General features: G+C 36.9%; 1 long non-coding RNA gene across 3 annotated transcripts; it reads right to left on the bottom strand.

The window, feature by feature from the left end:
- Positions 1 to 4,323: 4,323 nt before the first annotated feature.
- Positions 4,324 to 5,768, bottom strand: LOC122011908. Of its 3 annotated transcripts, none has more exons than XR_006120061.1 (5): positions 5,462 to 5,768; positions 5,212 to 5,357; positions 4,993 to 5,126; positions 4,784 to 4,908; positions 4,324 to 4,384 (listed from the first exon to the last, which is right to left on the bottom strand). It is a non-coding gene; the product is annotated as an uncharacterized LOC122011908 (long non-coding RNA). The 3 variants fall into 3 exon arrangements; XR_006120060.1 differs by having other exon boundaries at positions 5,212 to 5,366; XR_006120062.1 differs by having other exon boundaries at positions 5,212 to 5,373.
- Positions 5,769 to 6,939: the final 1,171 nt, after the last annotated feature.

A 6,939-nucleotide genomic window follows, 5' to 3' on the forward strand; every position in this document is an offset into this window, starting at 1 on the left:
AACTCCGATTTTATTATTCGAAAAGTCCTTTTAGTTGAAAATTTCAAGTTTAATTTACTAAGTATAAGCCAATTGTGTGATAGCGGATACTTAGTAACTTTTGACAAAACCAAGTGTTTAGTTAAAAACATTGAAAATCCTGAAATCTTACTTAAAGGAATTAGGATAAATAATATGTATTCAATTAATCTACCGACATCCTCAACAAAGTGTTTTCTAACACAAGAAGAGGAAACTGATTTGTGGCACAGAAGATTGTGTCACACTCACACTAGACTCATTTCAAAAATGAGTCATAATGGTCTAGTTAGAGGTTTGCCCAAATTAAAATTTATTGAAAACTCAATCTGTAATGCTTGTCAACAAGGAAAACAAACCAAGTCAACCCATAAGTCAACCAATCTAGAAAGAACTAACACTTTACTTGAGCTCCTTCACCTTGACCTATTTGATTCACATGGAGCCAAGTCACTAAACAAAAACCAGTATTGTTTAGTGATAATTGATGACTACTCTAAGTTCACATGGGTAAAATTTCTAAAAACAAAAGATGAAACCTATGAAATATTCAGTAATTTTTGCAAATTAGTAGAAAATGAAAAAGACACTAAAATTAAACGAATAAGAAGTGATCATGGGGGAGAATTTGAAAATCATAGGTTTACCCAACTTTTTAAAATAAATGGATATCAACATGAATTTTCATGTCCTAGAACCCCCCAACAAAATGGTCTAGTGGAACGTAAAAATAGAACACTACAAGAAGTCGCTAGAACCATGCTAAATGAATATAATTTAAATCACCAATTTTGGGATGAAGCAATAAATACTGCAAATCATATTCAAAACAGAATCTTGATCAACAAATTTCACAAGAAAACTCCTTATGAACTATATTATCATAAAATTCCTAACTTAAATTATTTAAAAGTATTTGGATGTAAAGTTCACATTTTAAATAATAAAGATTATTTAAGAAAATTCACACCCAAATCTAACTAAGGAATATTTTTAGGATACTCCTCAAACAGTCGAGCCTATAGAGTCTACAATCAAAACACCCTAAAAGTTGAAGAAACAACTAATATAATATTTGATGAAGAAAATAATCTACCAAATATAAATGAGAATGTTGAAATTGATCCAAGAAATATAGAAGATGATGAAATTCAACCAAATCTTAATAAACCAGAGGAACCAGCCCCTGACCCACTTATAAGACCAACTAGGGCCAGTACCTCTCACCCATCTGATCAAATCTTGGGTGATCCAAACCTAGGAGTCAGAACTAGATCCTCCTATAGAATCCACAGTCAGATTGCCCTAATTTCTAAAATCGAACCAAAAACAATAGAAGAAGCACTACCTGACCCAGACTGGATCATAGCTATGCAGGAAGAGTTAGCCCAATTTGAGAGAAATCAAGTCTGGGAACTTATATCTAAACCCTCAAATAAATCAATAATCGATACAAAATGGGTATTTAGAAACAAGCTAGATGATCAAGGCGAAATAATTAGAAATAAGGCTAGGCTTGTAGCTAAAGGATTTAGCCAAGTTGAAGGTTTGGACTATGATGAAACCTATGCCCCAGTAGCTAGACTCGAATCCATTAGAATGTTGTTAGCCTATGCAGCAAACAAAGGATTTAAACTATACCAAATGGATGTCAAGTCAGCATTCTTAAATGGATTTATTAAGGAGGAAGTATATGTAAGCCAACCCCCAGGATTTGAGGACTTAGGATATCCTAATCATGTATTTAAGTTAAAAAAGGCCTTGTACGGACTTAAACAAGCCCCTAGGGCATGGTATGAACGATTATCAAATCACTTAACATCCAAAGGTTTCAACCAAGGTCAAATAGATCCAACTCTATTTGTAAAAACTGAAAAAGACATCTTCATAGCTCAAATCTATGTTGATGATATAATTTTGGATCAAATAACTCTAAATTTTTAAAAGAATTTATTAGATTAATGGAAAATGAATTTGAAATGAGTATGGTTGGTGAACTTAATTTTTTCTTAGGCTTACAAATAAAACAAACTAAAGATGGAATATACATCTATCAAACTAAATATGCAAAGGAATTAATTAAAAAATTCGGAAAATTCAAAAATAATAAATACTCAATGGCAACCAACATTAACATAGACTCGACTCTGAAGGAAAATAGATCCAAAGTACTATAAGAGTGCCATAGGAAGCTTGCTTTACCTAAGCCCCGACATATTATTGCTGGTTGGTATGCAAGAAGATACCAATTGGCAAAAGAGTCACATTTAACCTATGTTAAAAGAATACTTGTACATTAAAGGTACTCTAAATATAGGACTATGGTACCCTAAGACTTGCACCTTCTCTGATTCCGACTATGCCGGATGCAGTTAGATAGAAAAGCACAAGTGGTAGTTGTCAATTTCAGGACAATGCCTAGTAAGTTGGTCAAGAGAAAGCAACATTGTGTCTTTATCACTGAATATATAGCCTTAGGTGAATGCACATCTCAATTGCTTTGGATGATGCACACTCTTAAAGATTATCAACTGAACTATCATAACACAAAAATCTCAATTGACAATATAAGTTCCATAAATTTAACAAAAAACCCAATTCATCACTCAAGGACTAAACATATAGAAGTAAAGCACCATTTTGTAAGGGATCATGTCGCTAAGGGTGATATTATACTCAACTATGTTGAGTCAAAATCAAATCTAGCTGACATCTTGTCACGCCCCAGGTAGTCCCTGTCCGAAGAAATTTCGGCAGCATCTCCCCTGTACGGCGGACAATATGAAGCTCAGTATACATATATCTCCATACCTCGGCCACACACGGCTGGAATAATATAATACAAAAGAACAAGCCACGCAGTTTATATCAACATTCCACGTAATTCAACATATAATCAATCCACGCAGTTGAATAAGGAAAGACGATATAAAATCTCAAAAAATATATGTACACATCCTACTCCACTACATCGAAGAAAACCAAATCCACGAAGTAATGAAAATATCTGCAGCGGAAAACAATAGTAGTAAACCCGAATGTTCAATGTAAAGTCCACAATACAAACCCACGATACACGTATATAAGATGCAAAAGCAAAATATAATCCAACAAAGAAAATCCTCGCGATAACGGGGTCTCCCGACGGCCTCAACCGAAAAATAATAACAACCGGGTGAGTTCAAAGAACTCAGCAGTAAACCAATAGACATGTACAACAATATATATCCACCAAGAATAACCAATCTCCTAAACCATAGGATCAATAACTTCCTAACAAGACAATCTACTATGCCTCCTAACAAGATAATGATACGATTGAAATAAGTCAGAATAACCAACAATAGTATAAAGTACCTATAGCAAGAATAATAAGAAGATAATCGAAATAAATCAGACTCACCGCGAGGCTTGGGCAACTAATCACAACATACGAGATAAAAATAGTCGGAGCAAAAGCACGATCCCGTATGATGAATCATATGTAATCACCAAATGCATCAATCATAACGAACGCAATCCGCGTATACGATGCAATACGATACGGTCACCCCTCACAACCGGCCACCCATCTCACACACAATGGTGAGACCGAGTGGGTATGACAGTCGTGCACTCTGCCATCACTGCTCCTGAGGAGTGACGGGATGCTGTCCGAGTACACCTATCCTCCTACCTCAAACATATGAGGGAGCGAACGCCTCAACTCCCAAGATGCGATGACGGGAGGGATCCTCGTCGCTACCACCGCCACACTACCCACGAGCGGACCAGTGAGCACTACAGAGCTACCGCCATACACACCCCATCGCGTGCCACTACCCACGCAGTGAAACACGTTGTGTGCAGACGGCCGACGAGCTCAACAATAATGGAGTCGTCGATCGCCCAGATGCAATCATGCAGGATGGTGCATGATGCTACAGTATGTCATACCGAACATAGCCTCCTCCATATATGTGTGTGCCCAAAAGGTAAGCGATATATATAACCATGATATAAACAACATAAATCCAAAGACATCACATATAACAATGATGTAAGTATCATGAATCCAAGAGCATGTAAAGCAACTAATCCAGTAGAGTAGCGCACTATAGATATGCATCTCTATGAACATATATATACATGGCAAGAGATAAATATCCAATCCTGAAGTAAAGCAACTAGCAGATGAAGCATGTGATAGGTATCAACTAACTAAGACCAGGGAAGAAAATAATCTACTATCTGCCACTAGTAAATATATATAAGCTACACATATCATAAGACATTATCAAAAGATAAGTTAGAGGGTACCCGCCTCAAATAGAAGGTACAATCCAGTCCTAATCCAATGTCGAGATGCTCGTCTCGAATCAGAGTCCTGTGTCAAACAAACAATATATATTTTATTTAGCTAAATCCAAATGAATAGCTAAATAAAATCCCTAAAACTAAATTAGGGCAAAACCCTAATCACACAATCTACCTAATTAATCTAACGGTCAATTAGGGTTAGTTACCTAATCCCTAATCACCAACTAGATTAGCAATCCAAATCTAAATTAAATCTAATAGTTGACTAGAGTTAATTATCTTAACCCTAATCATTCCATTAGATTTATCTACGCAAATAAATCTAATTACAAATTAGCAACTAAATACAACATGTATCAACTAATGATATACTAACCATCTAGTAACCCATATCATCTCCAATTCAAACTTACACATAAACCCAATTCCATGCATTTACATCAAGTATCAACATCCCTTCACATACCTCAATTCACAGATCCTATTAACTGCTGGATCAAAGGATGCTGTTAGGAATCACCTCACGATCTAAAGCCACAGGTGATGCTGTTGAAACTCACCTTACGACCACAATTCCAGCATCAACAACACCTGCTAGAATCAATCGGATCACACCAACATGAGTTAACTAATCTGATCAAGATTGGAATCCAACACCAACTCTATTCACCTTACCTCAATCTGGATAGATGCTGCCGGAACCAAACTGAGCTACTAGATCAAGAACACCACAACAAGACCTCCCTGCTGGAATTCTTCTCCACTTCAACCGAGACCTCAATCACAGTGAAGAAGAGAAAGTCCAAGTACTGATCAAGGGATTTACAGCAAACAATTGAATCTGACATCAAGATCACAACAAAGAAAAGAGAGTAAGAATCAACAATGCATTACCTCGATCGGTTGCCTCCAGAAGGTGTCACCTAATCCAATCCATAATGCAATGTATTGAATCTACTGACCCTCAACTAGCCATCGTCTGCCAAGACCTAGCTCCGGCAGAGGAATCCAAGATCCAATCAAGCGATCCATGACCTGACCTAGGATCGCTGACCACTAGAGGGTAAGAGGGTAGAATCGAGGACGAACTCAAAGCTAGGGCACAAATCCGAGCAATGGAAAAGAGGAAAGATCGGTCGCTTACCCTCAAGACCCTAATGTTCTCTTCACACCGGCGATCGGATGGCAAAGACTCGACCCAGTGGCGTCGAATCGGGGAAGGAAGGTCGGCAGTCTGCTAGAGAAGACGCGACGTCGTGTCTCTGATCCGGAGAGGAATAGAGCCGCACGGATCTGAGCTCAACAGCCGCCGATGCCGGCAGAGGAAATCGCCGGAGCTGGAAACCCTAATCCCTCCGGCGCCGCTTGTCCACGAGAGAGAAAACAGAGAAGGAAAAGGTCGGGGAAGAGAGTCGGGGAAGGAGAGGAAATAGAATCGGGCTCGGGCGAGCTCGGCGTTTTGGGGAAGAAGGAATAAAAGAAAAGGAATATATATTAAAACTTTCCCTCACTTAAACGGGTATCCTAAACAGGCTTTATCCACGTCCGAAATTAATCCCCTTAAAACCCGTCGTACGAGCTTAGAAAAATTCCCAGAAAATTTCTAAAAATTCCGGAAAAATTCTATAAGGCTATTTTCCAGATAACCCTATTAATTAAATTTTCCGAGATCTCACACATCTTCACAAAACCCTTACCTGAACTTGAGTTCAGCTCACTTAGAAGACAAATAGGAATGTGTTGGGTAGAATAGACAATGTTTTTTAAATTGGCTATCATTTGCTTTTAAAATTTCTAGGAAAATACTTATTTCAAAACTCCAATTTATTAGAATTTTCAAAAATTCTGGATTTAGCTTAGGTTTTCCCCTAGATATCATGTACCCCTAGATTAAAGCCAGAGCATCTCACAATCACCTAGGTATACCTTGCTTGTGTTTGACAAACTTAGAATGACGTGAGGTGCATAGGGTACAGCCTGGACTCAGGAATGCTTATATTTGTGCATCAATATGAGTCTGGGCGTTAAACACATCATAAATAATAATCAAGTCAAGTCTTCCAGCTCTAGCCAACTCTAGCTGGACCAAATGGACTTAATTTGACTAACTATGTGAAAGCTACTGCCCTCTAGGCAATCAGCAAGTAGCTAAAGGTTAGACAATTGGGAAAAGTGTGTTTCAATTTTTTTTAAGCATGATTGTACTTTAAGGTTCTAATCAAATTACTTTACCTGATTATTTTAAGGCTCTGATACTTAATCAAATTAAATTCAGTAATTTAATTTGACTCATGCTTGGACTAGAAAACAAACTACTGCGACTCCCTGTGTCCTAAAACTAAATATTTTTTAATATCAAAGTTTCTTCAAAATGCATATTCAAAACTTAATTACAGTTTTTCAAAACTTGTCCATGTAATTGAGTATTCAAATATTTTCAAATCTAGTCAACTTTTTATAACGTTTTAAAGTTTTCAAGTGACCTCATATTTTATAACTTCTAAGCAAATCCCTTTATTGAAAATTCAAATACTCATATTTTCAAACTTAGTTAATTTTAAGACTATTTTAACTAGACTTAGTTAGATTGTACTCTAAACTTAGCTATTTGGCAAAATATAT

This window comes from Zingiber officinale, chromosome 1A (assembly GCF_018446385.1).
Source record: "Zingiber officinale cultivar Zhangliang chromosome 1A, Zo_v1.1, whole genome shotgun sequence".
NCBI classification, from domain to species: Eukaryota; Viridiplantae; Streptophyta; class Magnoliopsida; order Zingiberales; family Zingiberaceae; genus Zingiber; species Zingiber officinale.